The sequence below is a fragment of the Pelobates fuscus genome, chromosome 6, assembly GCF_036172605.1.
Source record: "Pelobates fuscus isolate aPelFus1 chromosome 6, aPelFus1.pri, whole genome shotgun sequence".
Lineage (NCBI taxonomy): Eukaryota > Metazoa > Chordata > Amphibia > Anura > Pelobatidae > Pelobates > Pelobates fuscus.
Genome location: NC_086322.1, coordinates 289,282,058 through 289,300,442, shown reverse-complemented (window position 1 = coordinate 289,300,442; position 18,385 = coordinate 289,282,058).

Below are 18,385 nucleotides of genomic sequence, written 5' to 3'. Positions count from 1 at the left end.
GATATCTAAACCTCCCACTGTGATTGAGGCACTGTGCCTTTAATGCCGGATCAGGTGACTGACCCCGGCGTGTAACAAATTGGCCGGTCTCCCAGCGTGCAGCGTCATGCATGCTGCCGCCGGGGGACCCGGAAGAAGACGCGGGCGGCACCCGTGGCTGGGAGGATGCCGCCCGCCAAACACATGGCAGGAAGGGGACCGCGGACGGCTGGAGGGTGAGTGCCGCGAGCGGATTGCAGCCTCCCCTCGCAGCCGCCCGCGGGATCCTGACAGTACCTCCTTTTACAGAGGAATGTGTATACCAGAGTGTCTTTTGAAACAAATACAATAATTATCAAGCTGCTCAATACACTAATGTGGAAATATCCTCTATTGCACAGAAAAAGTTTTAAATTATAAGTGCGGTGTAAGTGACAGAGAACTTATACCAGTAAGTGGAGCGCTTTAACACATATAGCTTACCAAATGGTCTCTCATTCAATGATGGTATGCAAGGTAGATATCGAGAAAAGAATATAAAGGGTACAATATAGTGCAGATGGTTTCAGGATAATAGTAAAATATAATACAATTGGTGGTATCTTAAAAAATGGAACACTCACATTTAAAGGAGCCTGTATATGAGAACACTGGCTCCGTATTATGGCTTGTGTGCTTATTTGGGGTAGCACCTCCCGTCTCCTTCAGTGTGGGGTATTCCTCAAAAGAAAAGAATGGGAGAAGCAGACCAATGTGTAGGAGGTGTTTGTAAAAGCACAATATTTAAGAAATAAATGGGGGTCCCGGCTCTAGGTATAAAAGTATTGTGCCAATTTGAATGGGGATGGCACTACCCCTGGGAAGATATTCCTGAGGTTTCCTGAGGTAGCCAATACGCGTTTCACTCCTTGCTGTGGAGCTTCCTCAGTCAGCTGTAATGTTTGGTCCTCTAGATCTTCCTTTTTAAATGTTTATAGGGGTCCTCCCCTTTAATGGCTGCAGTCCATATTGTCTAATCATAGTAGTGGTTACATTTCCCTTGTATGGTGTATTACATGTGTACCTCTTTAATTGGTTTTAATACTGGGCGCCTTTTTCCTTTAAATTTCATTGGTGGACAGTGGTTGGCGGAAATAGTCCGCTTGTGTTCGGGCAATTGGCGGAAATGACGTCACGGACCCACATCCGAGTTGAGGTCAGGACTCTGACTGGGCCACTTCAGAAGGTGTATTTTCTTCTGTTTAAGCCATTCTGTGGTTGATTTACTTCTATGCTTTGGGTCATTGTCCTGTTGCAACACCCATCTTCTGTTGAGCTTCAGCTGGTAGACAGATGGCCTTAAATTCTCCTGCAAAATGTCTTGATAAACTTGGGAATTCATTTTTCCTTCGATGATAGCAATCCATCCAGGCCCTGAAGCAGCCCCAAACCATGATGCCCCCACCACCATACTTCACAGTTGGGATGAGGTTTTGATCTTGGTGTGCTGTGCCTCTTTTTCGCACACACAGAGTGTTGTGTGTTTCTTCCAAAAAACTCATCTTTGGTTTCATCTGTCCACAAAATATTTTGCCAGTACTGCTGTGGAACATCCAGGTGCCCTTGTGCAAACTGTAAACGTGCAGCAATGTTTTGGTTGGACAGCAGTGGCTTCCTCTGTGGTATCCTCCCACGAAATTTATTCTTGTTTAGTGTTTTACGTATTGTAGATTCGCTAACAGGGATGTTAGCATTTGCCAGTGACTTTTGTAAGTCTTTAGCTGACACTCTAGGATTCTTCTTCACCTCATTGAGCAGTCTGCGCTGTGCTCTTGCAGTCATCATTATGGTACGGCCACTCCTAGGGAGAGTAGCAGCAGTGCTGAACTTTCTCCATTTATAGACAATTTGTCTTACCGTGGACTGATGAACAGCAAGGCTTTTGGAGATACTTTTATAACCCTTTCCAGCTTTATGCAAGTCAACAATTCTTAATCGTAGGTCTTCTGAGAGCTCTTTTGTGCGAGGCATCATTCACATCAGGCAATGCTTCTTGTGAAAAGCAAACCCAGAACTGGTGTGTGTGTTTTTTATAGGGCAGGGCAGCTGTAGCCAACACCTCCAATCTCATCTCATTGATTGGACTCCAGTTGGCTGACATCTCACTCCAATTAGCTCTTGGAGATGTTATTAGTCTAGGGGTTCACATACTTTTTCCACCTGCACTGTGAATGTTTACATGGTGTGTTCAATTAAAACATGGCAACATTTCATTCTTTGTGTGTCATTAGTTTAAGCAGACTGTGATTGTCTATTATTGTGACTTAGATGATGATCAGATCACATTTTATGACCAATTTGTGCAGAAATCCATATCATTCCAAAGGGTTAACATACTTTTTCTTGCAACTGTATATATATATATATATATATATATATATATATATATATATACAGATAGTCTTTAAAAAAAGTGCACGTTTTTTAATTGGAAAAACATCAAATGAAAGCAAGATTATTTTAGGTGTCTTATTTATGTATCCATATAGCAGATACACAAGTACTACTACAGCACAGTATCTTTGGAAAAATGTATTAATTATAAGAGCAGTAGCGTGCGAGATGAAAGGCCGAGTTATGATATACAATCCATTATCTAAGTCAACAGGCCCCTTGAGATAAGACGTGTCTATGTCAAAAAAAAGGTTGTCATGGAACCTGCATAGAAAAGTCAAAGCACTATCATGACATGAATTAACTTTGATGGTGAATTAAAATAAATAGCAGCAGAGCAGTAGCGTTTTAGTATTTCAAATATTCTTCTCTGGTAGAACGGGGAAGGACATATGTTCAAGACGAGGAAAAACACAGAAAGACGTGGCAAAATAGAGCGATATTTTAATCTAGAAGAGATTATTCAGTAAACAGGAAATTGGAGAAAATTGTTTATGAAAATAACTAAAAAATTTGAAAGAGTTGAGTTTTCGAGCTAAAGAATGTTTTTCTGTACGGCAGTAACACGAAGATATTGTGTTTTATTTCGTTGTCAATTTATCACAATTTGTGTTTAACAAATAGACCTCATAATGAGGTCATCTTCTATTACAAGTGGCAAATGGATTGGAACAAGTACTTTAGACTTTATTTTTACATTAGTGTATATTACAAATCATATAATGACAAATTGGGCAACCAACAAAGGTTTGCAGAATCATTCATTTTGAAAACATTTGGCCCAGCTATTTATCTTGGACAGTCTGATCACGTGCACACACAGGTGGAAATCTGTGTCTGTGGTGGATATAAATAAATGTGAATTGTGTGACATTGGTATTGATTGAAATCACCGTGTTCTCTATTACTTTATCTGGTCTATTTTGTTATTTAGTCATTTTTGAACCAGCCAGAACCAGCTAATACATTTTTGTATTTTTTTTTAAATATATTTAACACAAAGCCAAAGATGTTCCAGTTATACTCTCATGTTTTTATAACATTTAAAAGGCACACTATGGGCACCAAAACAACTTCATTCAAATTAAGTTGTTATGGTTCCAGGAGGTCCCTGGCGCTGGCTTACCTTTAGGGTTTAAACTGTTTATGAAAGGTTATCCCCCAAATTTTCTCTCATGCAAAATTTCGCTCTGCCCCTTTCAACATCCGCTTTCTGAAAATCTTCAAAACAGAAGTCTCGGACCACCACACTTAGAGGTGCCACTAAGGGTTTGGAGCAGCCAGCCAGGGCCGGATTAACATAGGGGCTGATGGAGCTGCAGCTCCAGGCCCAGGCCCATGGAATAGGCCCATTGGTTTAAAAAAAAAAAAAAAAAAAATTTTTTTTTTTTTTTTTACACACTACTCTTAGGGTTGCCAGGTATTTCTCATGTATTTCTTAGGGTTGCCAGGCATTTCTAAGAAGTATTTCTCAGGTATTTGAGGCTGCCTAGCCGGTGCCGGTATTGCAGTAATACCGGCAATACAAATGTCTGTCTGAGTATAAACATAGATTATTCTGCAATACCAGCGCCGGCCAGTAGGGGTCGCTGTTTGTATGGAGAGAGGCAGTGATAAGAAGTTACGGCATCTCCCTCCCTGCCTCTCTCCACTCACTGATCCGCGGGGGAGCAGCTCTGCACAGAGAGTCCAGACAGCAGCTCCGAGACATGGGGACGCTGAGACATTGGGACACTGGGGAACATGGGGACTCTGAGCATGGACGTCCGCAGGGATTTTTCTGTGGGGGGGGGCATAATTGTAATGACATCCATGCTTGGCCCCTTTTTGACAGTGTCATGAAAAGGAAGGAGCATAGTCATTTTCACATAATGCAAGGATGAATAGCGTTTTCACAACTATGGTGTCAGGAATTTATGTTTGTATTCCTGACACTATAGTGTTCCTTTCATCAAATTACAGGAACATTCTGGTCACCATAACAACTTTATCTAAATGAAAATGCTGTGATGCAAGGAGGCCCCTGGGTGCTCTTTCTTTGAAGGGGTGAAACCGCTCTCAAATGGTTTACCCCCAAAGGCTTCCTTCAGCTCCAGATCTCCAGGTCGCTCAGTGGTATTCGACTTCTGAAACAGAGTGTCAGGAAGTGCAGATTGACGTTGGGCATGGGTGCCGCTGATTGGCTAGAGTGGTCAGCTGACACTCTAAGCCAATCGCTAGTTCCCAATTCATAAAAATGTTTTAAGTTTTTATGAATGGGGAGCTACTGATTGGCTTAGAGTGCTAGCTGACCCATCTAGCCAATCAGCGGCACCCCTACCCAGCGGCCCTCTGTGTTTCCTGACATTCAGTAAATAAAAGTGAACACATTAACACTGATATTGTTTGTTTTTACCTGGGGAGATGAGAAGGTCCAAAGTGTCCCTGCCAGGCCCAGATACCAACGCCTTATGATGTGGTGTCCAGAATGAAGTGCTCCAATCTCATTTTCTTCTCCTTCATTTGACACAGTCTTCTTTGTCTTCTGAGGCTCCTTCTGCTCCTTTACCTTTCTGCTTCTTTCTGCTTATTTTGCGCCCTTCTGCTCCTTTCTCTTTCTGATCCCTTTCTGCTCCTTGATGGCTCTTCCTGCTCCTTGATGGCCCTTCCTGCTTCTTGCAGACCCTTCCTGCTTCTTACTGCCCTTCCTGCTTCTTCCTGCCCCTTCCAGCTTCTTGCAGCCCCTTGCTGATCCTTTCTGTTCCTTCTGATTCTTCCTGCACCTTCCTGCTCCTTGCTGCCCCTTCCTGCTCCTTGCAGACCCTTCCTGCTCCTTGCAGACTCTTCCTGCTTTTTGCAGACCCTTCCTACTCCTTTCTGCCTCTTCTTTCTCCTTGCTGCCCCTTCCTACTCCTAGCAGACCCTTACTACTCCTTGCTGACCCCTCCTGCCCCTTGCAGACCCCTTCTACTCCTTGCTGACCCCTCCTGCTCCTTGCTGCCTCTTCCTACTCTGTGCTGCCCCTTCCTACTCCATGCTGCCCCTTCCTGCTCCTTGCAGACCCTTCCTGCTCCTTGCAGACCCTTCCTGCTCCCTCTTCCTACTCCTTGCTGCCTCTTCCTACTCCTTGCTGCCCCTTCCTACTCCTTGCTGCCCCTTCCTGCTCCTTGCTGCCTCTTCCTACTCCTTGCTGACCCCTCTTGCTCCTTGCAGACCCTTCCTACTCCTTGGTGACCCCTCCTGCTCCTTGCAGACCGTCCCTACCCCTTCCTGCTGCCCCTTCCTATTCCTTGCTGACCCCTCCTGCCTCTTGCAGACCCTTTCTACTCCTTGCTGACCCCTCCTGCTCCTTGCTGACCCCTCATGCTCCTTGCTGCTCCTTCTACTTTACCCTTCTGCTCCTTGAAAACCTTTCGACCCCTTCCTGCTTCTTGCTGCCCCTTTCTATTCCTTGCTGACCCCTCCTGCCCCTTGCAGAACCTTTCTGCTCCTTCTACTTTACCTTCCTCTATGCGGTCTCCCCCACCCCCCATCCCTCACTTACCTGCTCTGTAGGCTGCCTCTGTGCTGCTCCCCTGTGGTTTCAGTCATGAGAGAGAGGCAGGGATAAGCTGTAGCTTCCTGTCTTTCTCCATTCACAGCGCCACCTACTGGCCAGCGCTGGTATTGCACTGTATTCTCACACTAAAACGAAAAATAGCAGCACAAGCTGAAAAATCTGGGGGGGGGGGGAGGAAGGGCCAAGTACCCCCCTTTACCCTCCCCATTCGGACGCCCATGACCCTGAGACACTAGGGACACAGTGGCCCCATGTCTCCCAGTGGCCCCTAGTCTGTGTCCCCATGTCTCCCAGCCACTGTCCCTAGTGGCTCAGTGGCCCCATGTCTCCCAGTGTCCCCATGTCTCTAAGTGTCCCCTAGTGTCCTAGTGACATCAGGACACTGGGAGACACGAGGACACAGACTCTAAGGGACACTGGGAGACATGGGGACACTGAGAGGCATGGAGACACAGGGAGACATGGGGACACTGGGCGACTTTGAAACATAGGAGACATGGCAGTGTCCCCATGTCTCCCAGCCACTGTCCCTAGTATCTCAGTATCCCCATGTGTCCCTGGTGTCTCTCAGTGTATGTAGTGTGCCAGTGTCCCTAGTGTCTCAGTGTTCCCTAGACTCCCAAAGTCCCCTAGTCTCCCAATGTCTCTGTGTCCCCATTTCTCATAGTGTCTCAGTGTCCCCTAGTATAAAAGAAAAAATCTCAGGCACTCACTGTGATAGATTTAGGCAGGTTTATTGGACACCGCAACGTTTCGACCTGTACCCAGGTCTTTATCAAGTCTCTAATGTCCCCTATGTATCAGTGTCCCCTAATTTGTAATTAGGCCCATCATAATTAACAGCACCAGGCCCACTGGGCTCTTAATCCGGCCCTGCAGCCAGCTGATGCTCTAAGCCAACCAAAGCTCCTCATTCTTAAAAAAAATACCAGGGACCTCTTAGCATTATAAAAACTAAATTTCAATGAACTTGTTATGGTTCCCGGAGTGTTCCTTTTACACTACAAATACATTCTTTGTATGCATATCTGCAAGATGAGAGCAACATCTGTTGCAAGTAAATTCCATATACAACGGTCTTAATAAGGATTCAGGAAATCTCCAAGGTGATAAAATCTCAGAGAAGGTAACAGGCAAACCGAGTCAAGTAAGCAATGCGAGAGGCCCACTGTAGTCAGGAAGATGAAAATACACGGAAATGATAAGGCAAACCGAACAACTTAATATTTTTGAATAAGCTTTTTAAATATTTTTTTTACAAAATCTTAAAACGTCAAACCGTATATCATTATAAAATCAATATATGAAAAAAATATAAAAATAATTTTCAAAATTTTAAATCATTTCAAAAGTTTAGCCAAAACTATTAAATACATGCTACATACAGAGGAATTCAATTAATGCTCATTAGAAACCAAAAAAAAGGGGCAGAGGAAGCGATGTTAAAAAGTTTAAATAGCATTTTGATTCAGCATCAATTTCACTGCGCCAGAATATCCTATATACATGCACACTGGATTCTGGTACAGACAAAACAAAATCTCTTATACAGCCATAGGCATATCATAGAACGGAGACAAGATGAATAATTGAAAATTCATTGCAGTTTACTTTAAAGAATAGTATTATTAAGACAAAAAAAGTGCATTTTTTTCATTTGGAAAATAAATATTTAATTCGTGTCAACATGCAAGTTATATTTTATTGCTGAACATTAGTCATGAAAAGAAGGGTTTTTTTTTTTATTCGTCCAAAGATAAAAGCTTATGATCAAAGTGGAATAAGTGGGAATCTTTGATTAGTTGAAATGCTTTTTTCTATATATATATAATATTTCGCCTGCTTGTATTTAAATACTGAAATGGAATTAGCAGAAAATGAATTGGCCCATCTAGATTGCCTACTTATCTCAGAAGTTTAATCAACGTTTCTTTGTTTAATTTTTCAGTAAAAACGTAATTATGCTTACCCTTAATGTTAAACTGTCCGCAGAACAGGATTTATAATACTAGCAAATCTATAAAAACCTATACGGCAAGGGGTTACTCAAATAACCTTTATGAATAAAGACCTTATTTTTTAAAATATTAATCTTTAAATATGATTAGCCCTGATATTGCACCTGTATAAAGCCTAGCAAGGAAGTGCATATATGTACCCATCTTAGTTTATAGTACAATATAGATATAGATCAATATAGATTATCAATGTATATTAGTGGGACATTCTGGGCACCATAGCAACTTTCTTGCAATGAAGTTGTTATGGTGGGAGGATGTCCCCGTGAGCTGACTTACCTCAAGAGGTTACTCTGCCCATCTCCTTCCACCACAGTCCGTGACTTGAATCAGAAAGCTTATGCTGCTTCACAAAACTGCTTTAAAAACTTACGTGTTTTTGTTGTTTCTTCCAAGTCTCGAGATTTAGCGTTTTGGTGTTAAACAGTTCGTTACCCCTAGCAGTAAGTTGGTGCATGGGGACCTCTTCGCACCATTGGCTTCAACAACCTAATTCTGATGAGGTTGATATGGTGCCCGAAGATCCCCTTTAATGCTTACAGATTAAAGGGGAAGTTGCCTTAAAAAGGAAAATTTTAAAGTTAGTGTAAAATAATTATGTAAGTTCCAATGCAAGCAATGGTAAACATACCCACTACAAACGCAAACCTTTCCTGTGGTTTATGGTTTTCCCTAACGATATCCATGGAAAATGTAGAAACCACACCACTTACAATATTTAGGCAAGTATTTTATTGCTTCACAAAATATGAACAAATTGTAGGCTTTCAATTAGGCGGCTGACCCAAGACAAAGCTACACTGTTAGTATTGTACCATTTCAAATTACCGTTGCCACCATTCAATAATGAGACTGAAACCATCTTAAATTGGGTAGGGCTTAGGCCACAGCTTTTAATTTTAGTGCACAGCTTGCCAACAAAACCAAAGAAATTTACAACCCGCCAGTTGCTGAGTGAGAGCCATCATGCAGATTACAGTAACTTTTTCCATGAGTCCAAAGTGGCTTGTAAGTGGCCATCAGCTCCTCTGCAGACCGTGACTCCCCAGGCGAATCTTCTTGACTGTACTGCTATGTTGTCAAGGAGAAAGCTGCTGTGACAACACAAAGACAAAGCCCAACAAGCAAAGACAACAAACAGATACCAATAACTGAAACAATGAAATTCATCACTGGACGGGAGGACGGAAAATAGCTGAACCTTCTTCGATTTCTCTTCAACCAAGTGGTAAGCCCACCCCCTTTCTCTCCTTATATAGACCCGCCAACATTTTGCAACATTGTTACCATGTCCCCACAAAGCCAGGCCTCCAAACCAAGTGTGCAACATTCATGATCCCCCTTCCCAAGTGTCCAGGGTGATGTCTTAATCAAGGGTAATTTATTTATCAACTTTTGTTTACATTTGTTGGAACAGAAGGGGAACTACCTTCTAATATGCAATTTTTTTCTGCTAAGCTACAAGATCATTTAAGGCTCAAAATACATGGCTGCATTTTAGCATGTGTAGTGGAAAGAAGGTATCTGAACACACTGCAGATTTTCTTTGCAGTCTGCAAAAGCAGTCTGCTGTGTCCCCAGTTGTACAGATATCCAGTTATGCTTAATATAAATAGGAATTGTGCACATATTAAGGCATATTTTTTTTGTACATTTTGGTGACAGTTTTATGAAGCCGATATTTCTGTAAAGGATAAAATGTCAAATTTGAAAAAGAAATTATAACGTTAATCCGTACAATTAACTGTTGTTTTTTTTCCAATGCACATCTGTCATTTCTGTAGCCGCAATACTTGAGATTAGCATTAGAAAAACATTAAGCCGCTTTTGTTCCTTCCATTCACGATAATCACCGATCTCACATGAAATATTCAGTCATTCAGACATTATAACTCTACTTTCTCACCGCGCTATACAAAGCAAACAGAAATATCTCTCACAATAGGCGTTTAACATTAGCTATTATAATGGTACCAATTTCAACAACATTAGAAGAATGAAAGTATATCTTGACTTCGCTGGTATTGTTATATATGACTCAGATTTTAGTTTTTATAATTTCATTGGCATTCCACAAATAAAGTAATACAGACTCTCCAAGCGCATGTGGATCAAAACTAACGTAGAGGAACATGTTGTAGATACATTAGTATTTGTAAAGTCAAATTCTTTGATAAGCAAGTGTATGGCTGTAGCGTACGAAAATAATACACTACCTGTTTCCCTTATAGATAATATAGATAAGGTGTTCATTTTGAAGACATTGTAGACATGAAATACTAAGTACACTACATTCCATCATGAGGTTTTAGGTTCTTATAAGCATCGTATTGCTTTGCATGCCTTTTATTGTGTGTTCTGCATTGTGGGTTGGTTTCCATGCCAGCTCATTTTACCTATTTCTTACCTCCAGAACGGATTAATTGGTTTTCAATGCATTCCTATGGGAAACCGCGTTTCGGTTTACAAATGTTTCGCAATAAGAAATGTCCCGGAGAACGCATTGAATTCGTAAACCGAGGTCCCACTGTATATAAGTGGGACATTCTTGGCACCATACCAACTTTCTTGCAATTAAGTTGTTATGGGGGGAGGATGTCCCCGTGCGCCAACTTACCTCAAGAGGTTAAACTGATAATGAATGGTTTAACCCCCGAAGTGCTGAATCTGGTGCCTGATTACTCTGCCCATCTCCTTCCACCGCAGTCCGTGACTTGAATCAGAAAGCTGATACCGCTTCACAAAACTGCTTTTTTGTTGTTTCTTCCAAGTCTCGAGATTTAGCATTTTAGTTTTATTGAAGACAGGCCATTTCGGCCTCTATTGATGTTTTTTTGTATTGTTTTGTGTTCCTGTCTTCAATTAAACCCCATGATGCACCTACCCTGTGGAATGTGTGGATTCTCTTCTTGACACCACTACTGTCCCCTGGAGTGCCACATTGTATTGTTTTCAAGTTACGTTATAGGGATATATGAAATTAATTGGAAATTGTAATGAAGAAGTCAGAGGTGATGCACAGATCAAGTGTTATTATTATTAAATTGCAACTGAAACATTTTAGAGTTTTGCACAGGGGGAAAACATGCTTTGTTTCGTTTATATTCAAATTTCGGTTCATCTGACATTCGGGAAATATTGATTTGGACGGACTGAATTTTGTCAAAAAATGTCATTAATTTTCCAGATCTGGATTATTTTCAACGGGGGGATGAATGAAGGGAGCTGTCACAGAGTTACAAAGAGTTATCTGCCAGACCAGGCTTCCCCAAACTCCGGCCCTCCAGATGTTGCTGAACTACAACTCCCATCATTCTCAGCCTATCTATTTCATTCATAGTGTTATCTGGAAAATGAATGACATTTTTTGACAAAATTCAGTCCATCCAAAGAAAAAAAATCTAAATAAAGGAAAGTCTTTATGTAATGGTCTTTCAGCTGTTTAATAGATAAACCCCTAATTTTCTTTCCTTACGTGCGATTGCCAAAAGGATACCATTTAACAAATAAGAGAGCTATCGGCTAAACAGCACCATAGTTCAGTTTCTTTTAATACGGCAACCCAACATAAGAGTACCAGTTTCGGGAGTTATCTTTTAAACTGCTGAAAAAGCAAAATTAAGAAACGCCCTTTGTTTAAAATGTTGCTCTTTCTGTTGTTTAGTAGATAACTCCCTTATTTGCTGTCCTTATCAAAACAATTTGTTTTGTTTCGTTACAGATCCTTTTGTTTTCATTTTGTTTTGTTTTCCGTCGATTAGGATTTTTGGGCGCTTCCCAATTGCCGAAATTCAAGAATTCGGACGAACTTAAATTTGGAATTAATTGCGCAAGACTAAAAAAAATATGTACAAAACAGCCCAGACAAAACAAACAGCCCTGATCAAATTGCATGGGGGCATCTGAAAGTAAATTAATGACTGGGATTTCAGAAAAGTTTGTTTTTCTTTGACATCTAGACATTAGAAAATGTGTTTGTGGTAGATTCCCTTTGTATAATTAATTTCAGTGTTGCTGAGAGACCTGGCGTAATAAACAAGATGAAGTGCGTTCCCGAAGGAGATCGATGACTCACTATTTACAGTTATGAAATATATTACAGAGAAATAAACAGAATGAAATTGTGTTTTGTGGCAAAACTCCAGCCGGAAGACGCAAGCTACTTGTGAAAGTGCGTGATATTTATTTAGAAAGGCGATGACAAATTGCCACTGCCAAATTTTATGCATGCGTTAAACAAGCTCCCACTGAAAATGTTCCTTTATTTTGTTTAATTCATTATTTAAAAGATCATGTAACAGCATTTTGGCTTCTATCGAGAATCCGAAGTAGAAACAGGAATACAGATTAGTTAAATGTTATTACCATTTCAGAAGCCATCGTTCACCACTGAATTTGTTAATCAATAAAAAAAAAATATGTTTTTATTTTAGGCACAGATTTCACACATAACACATTTTAGGCCACAATAGTTGATTTAAAAAAAAAAATATTGAATTCTGCTATTTTAATTCATGAGGATGTCGAACATTCAATCAATGCTTCTCATGAAGACGCAGTGGATTCAGTGCTTCTCAGACTGAAGCATTTGTTTGGAGCAGGGCCGGATTAAGAGCACACTGGGCCTGGTGCTGACAATTATGATGGGCCTAATTACGGGATCTTATTGACCAAAAACACTAAAACAGTCATGCCTCCCAAAAAGGGGGCATGTCTGTCTAAAGAATTTGAAGGACAGCCTGGTATGAATGCATGTCAGGCTGCCAGCCAATCCTGCAGGCTGTCCAACTAAGGGCATACTATGCAGGCAGCATCCTGAGCTTGACATAAATGCATCCTAAAATGCGCTCACTCCATGCTTTCTAAGGGCGGTCCCCTAGCACTCACATGTCCACTTGTCTCCTTACCTTCTTATTAGCAGGCAGAAGTTCCTGGTATATAGTCTGAGACAGAGAAAAGGTGTATGTAGTGAGTGTAGAAGAAAGGGGACATGCCACAGTGTTAGAGAGACCAGCGTCTGCATTACCCAAACTAATTTTATTGTCAGCCAGTCCACACAAGTTTTGTTCCCATACATCCCTCTTAAGCTTCCAAACTTAAAGGGACACTATAGTCACCATAACAACTACAGCTTATTGTATTTTTTTCTGGTAAGTAGAATCATTCCATCCAGGCCTTTTGCAGTAAACACTGTCTTTTCAGAGAAAATAACTCCACTGGGCACTCCTTAGATGGCTTCTAGAGGTGCTTCCTGGGGCAGTACTGCCTAGTGTGCAGCACTGCCATTCAGTGTCTCCACCCTCGGCATGCAGACACTGAACTTTCCTCATACAGATGCATTGATTCAATTTATCTTTATGAGGAGATGCTGATTGGCCAGGGCTATGTTGGACTTGTGCTGGCTCTGCCCCTGATCTGCATAGTTGACAGTCTCAGCCAATCCTATGGGGAAGTATTGTAATTTGCTCAGACCACCACTTCTGATGATGTCAGCAGACAGTCAGTTCAGAGGCAGAGCCAGCAGCTGCAGACTTGAATACAAGTTATATTTAACTATACTTAGGGAGGCAAGAAGGGGCCAGGGTGGTGGTTTTAACATAATAGGGTCAGAAATACATGATTGTGTTCCTGACCATATAGTGCTCCTTTAAACAAGAGTATGTGAAGAGTAGTTAGGGTTGCCACCTTTCTTGGAAAAAAATACCAGCCTTAATCATTTGTATAATCACAAGGAGTGACATCAGAGAAAATTCTGTAAAATCACCAACAGACTACTCACAGTTTGATTCTGCTGTATAGGTGGATTGCTCCCAGTGTCTCAGTCTCACAAGTCACCCAGTGTCTCAGTGTCCCGAGGTATCACAGTGTCAGTGTCCCCATGTCGCCCAGTCCCCTAGTCTCTCAGTGTCTCAATGTCCCCATTTCTCCCAGTGTCCCAATGTCTCAGTGTGTCCCCATGTCACTAGGATACTGGGGACACAGTGAGACATGGGGGCACTGAGAGACCCGGGGACACTGAGACACCCGGGGACACTGAGAGACCGGGGGACACTGAGACACCCGGGGACACTGAGACATGGGGACACAGAGACATTTAGGGAAACTGGGAGAAATGGGGACACTGAGACACTAGGGAGACATGGGGACACTGAAACATTTGTGGACACTAGGGACACAGAGACATGGGAACACAGACACTGAGAGACTAGGGGAAACTGGGAGACTAGGGGACACTGGGGACACTTGCTGGGAGACAGACACTTGGAGACACTGGGAGACATGGGGACAGTTGTGGACATAGACATGGGGACACTGGGACATATAGGGACACTGGGAGACATGGGGACACTAGGCACACTGAGACACTAGGAACACAGACACTGGGAGACATGGGGACACTGAAACATTTGGGGACACTAAGACACTAGGGACACAGAGACATGGGGACACCGGGAGACTATGGGACACTGGCTGGGAGACAGACACTTGGGGACACTGGGAGACATGGGGACAGTTGTGGACATAGACATGGGAACACTGGGACACTGGGACACATGGGGACACTAGTGACACTGAGAGACATGGGACACAGACACTGGGAGACTTGGGGACACTGAGACACTAGCGACACTGGATGGGGGACATGGGGAGAAACGGGGACATAGTGTCTCTGTGTCCCAATTTCTCAGTGTCTCCCAATGTCCCTATGTTTCACAGCATCCCCATATGTCTCAGCATCCCCATGTGTCCCAGTGTCCCCTAGTGTCTCAGTGTCCCCATGTTTTCCAGTGTCCCCAAGTGTCTGAGTGTTTCCAGGTCTCCCAGTGTCTGTGTCCCCTAGTGTCTGTGTCCACATTTGTCCCCTAGTGTCTGTTTTCCCTAGTGTCTCAGTGTCCCCATATGTCCCCTAGTGCCTCAGTGTCCCCTAGTGTCTCAGTGTCCCCGTGTGTCCCTGCTGCCTTTCCCCCCATCCCTCTCTTACCTGAGCTGTAGAGCTGCTGTCTGGACTCTGTGCTGTATTGCTGCTCCCCCACGGATCAGTAAGTAGTAGAGAGAGGCAGGGATATGCTGTAACTTCCTATCCCTGCCTCTCTCCACACACAGTGACCCCTACTGGCCGGTGCTGGTATTGCAGAGTAATCTCCATTTATTCTGAGAAAAATACCTGCATTTGTATTGCCGGTATTACTGCAATACTGGCACGGCCAGGCAGCCTCAAATACCAGTCAGGTGGCAAACCAGTAAAATACCAGTCAGATGGCAAACCTAAGAGTAAACCTAGAGTAGTGTGTAAAAAAAAAAAAAAAAAAAAAATTTTTTTTTTTTATTTTTTTATTTTTTTTAAATGGGCCTATTCCATGGGCCTGGGCCTGGAGCTGCAGCTCCATCAGCCCCTATGTTAATCCGGCCCTGGTTTGGAGTAGGGAATGGATCCACCTGCCGCACATGTGCTTCTCCTCCACAATGCTTCTCAATGAGAAGCATTGGATTGGACAAGACGTTGGAAGACATTGGCAAGCTTGCTGGCAAGAAAAGAGATGAAGCAGTGCCGGGGAAAAGGTAAGTAAATGGTTATTTAGCTTTATATTTTTAATCGTAAAAGGGGGTGGTACAGCAGTGAGGTGTACTGGGAACAGATTACATTTAAAAAAAAAAAAAAAATAGAAAATATGTTTGTACGGTATATATTTACTTTAACATTCATTTGTTGGTATCACAATTCGGCCAAAGAGAGGTTGTTGGCTTTTGTCGAAAAATAAAGTTTGTTTTTCTAATAAATGTTAGCACATAAACTGAATGGAAAACACCAAAATCTCCTGTCACTCGATGACATGTAAAGGCCGCGTTCATTTATGGTTCCTCATTAGTGGGATTTTTTTATTTTTTTGTAATTAAAGGACAAATACGCACTGTAAATAAAAAAAATGGCAACTAAATCATGGTTTTAGGCGTTGTTTTACAGCAAATAACGTTTGCTGACTTTGATAGAATTACCGTTAAAAAAGGTTTTGTGATTTTCGATGTGATCACTGTTCTGCGATATTGGCCAAAAGTCAAAAAACATTATCAATCACTTGCAAACTCCAAATGGAAAGTAAGGAAAGTAAGAAAGTAAGAACATTCTACTGTTTCTAGGAAAGGATAATTGGATGTAAAGTGACGGACATAAATGTATCCAAGTGCCCGTCCTTACAACAGTCCAGTAAATAAGAATCAAATCTTCTGAGGTTCTGTGCTTGAGATTGGCATTTCTCTCTTGACAGAATAAGCTGAGGCACTGTATCTCATTCCTAAATACAAAATGGATATTTTGCAGTTTGTTCAACGGGAGATGTACAGAGCAGTAGGCTGTCATTCAACGGCTTGATGTTTATATTGGATCCAATTTATCAGAAGACATAAAGCAAGAAAGACAGAAATGCCGGATACATGCTAAACAGGTTGGCAAAGGATTTGTTTCACTCCTTACAATTTGGTCCTTAAAGCGGCAATGTCACAACCCCCCCCCCCCCCCACCACCCATTTTAATAACCATTTTGTCTATACATATTTCTTCCGCCTGACTTTTTTAGATTCTGTGCGAGATTACAATGGCAAGTGACATCGGCTCCTGGTGCTTCAGCTGAAGAGGAACTGCCAGAACAAGATGACCATGCCTGCAAGGGAAAGGTTCAGGTAAGTAAATCTCACCTTTACCTGCCACCTCCCCGGCCACCGGACCCCCAGCGGCGATGTCATCATCGATGTCTTTGCGAATTCGGCACCAAAATTGTACTGCTCATTTGGCATCATAAGCTTCATAGTAAATGAGTAAGACTTTTTGCTTATACACAGATACCTGGTTACAGGAAATACTGTACATTGTTTATACATATTGTTTATACTGTTTATACATAAAGACCTAAATACTTTGTGTGCTGTTTATACACAGAGCCGAAATACAAGACATGCTGCTTACCCAGAGACACCCGAATACAAATCTGTTTTTACACAGAGATCTAATTTGTACAACGAGCAATTACAAAGAAATATGGTAATGAGGAAAATGAAGACAATCTAAATGCTAATATAATTATGGGACATCCCCTGTACAGCTCTGTATCATAATACAAAGTAAAGATTATTTGCAATGGTCAGAAGAAATGAGCCATTAATCCATCAAATGTGAGTGTTTAAACAAAGTTACCCGGTATCGCAGAATCGGATTACGTGCTGCTTGCTTGTTGCTCTGGTCTGATACAATTGGATGCCTTCCCCCACACATGATCATTCCTTATATCGGAGCAACAATGTCTCAGCTCTGAGCTCTCTGGGAAACCATTAAACCTAATGGTCTAGATCAGTGGTTCCCAAACCAGTCCTCGTGGAGCCCCAACCAGTCCAGGATTTAGGGATCACTCTGTTGTGTCCAAGGTTTTATTTTTCTTTCTTTCTTTCTAAAAACACCTTAGATACAGTGTACCAAAGGGGTGAGTGTACCAAAGGGGTGAGTAAACCCCTCTACTGTTTAGAGCGCTCCACTTGTTTGGTATAATTTGTATACCTTATTTCTGTATACCTTAGATACAACTTGGAGATCCCTGAATCCTGGACTGGTAGCGGTTCCACAAATACTGTATTGGGAACCACTGGTCTAGATGCAGGGTTAGAAAATCTGAGGTACTTAATGGCTGAGAGAGTGTTAGCCCACTACTCACAGCTAAGCATTGCTGTCCTGGTTGGAAAAAAAATGGCATTAATAATGCGAAAGTGTTAATTCCACAATGGTGCTGAGAAGGGGACAGGTTTGGGGTGCCAGAACGAGACCCAATTTGTGTCAAACTATTTGGGACAGTTTGACATTAAAACAGGGGACAACACCAGCGCTCCCTAGATATTTTGGTTATGTGCCTTAGAGGGCCCCTTTAATAAAAACATTTCACCACCATTTGCTGACAGGGGCCCCATGAATCCATAGTGTGCCACAAAAAAGCTGTTTACATGATAACGCCTTGTTTCTCTAAAAGTAATTCAAGGTTAAATGCATCAAGCCAACTTAATTTTAATACCAAACAATATTTCAGCTTCCATCTATAGAACAGCAAATTTTGTTACTTGTTTATATGGATATTGAACTCTAGAATAGATGTTTTTCCTTTCAACCATTTATATTGATTAGTGTATACCTTTGCCATGAATTACAGTACAGTCTTCATTCCAGGGGACCTCCGGCTGTCCGATCATAAACTATTTGTGGAGCCATTTCTGGAATTGTAAGCCTACCTCTAACACAGAGTTCTTATTTCTATTGACTTTGTCTCATGCCTTTGACCCCATATATCTTACTTAGGGTTTCATATTGATCTTGGGTTAATAGAATTTTGTCAGCTTGCAGCAGCCAGTCAATCTAACTGTATAGTTAGTCTAATCAATAAAT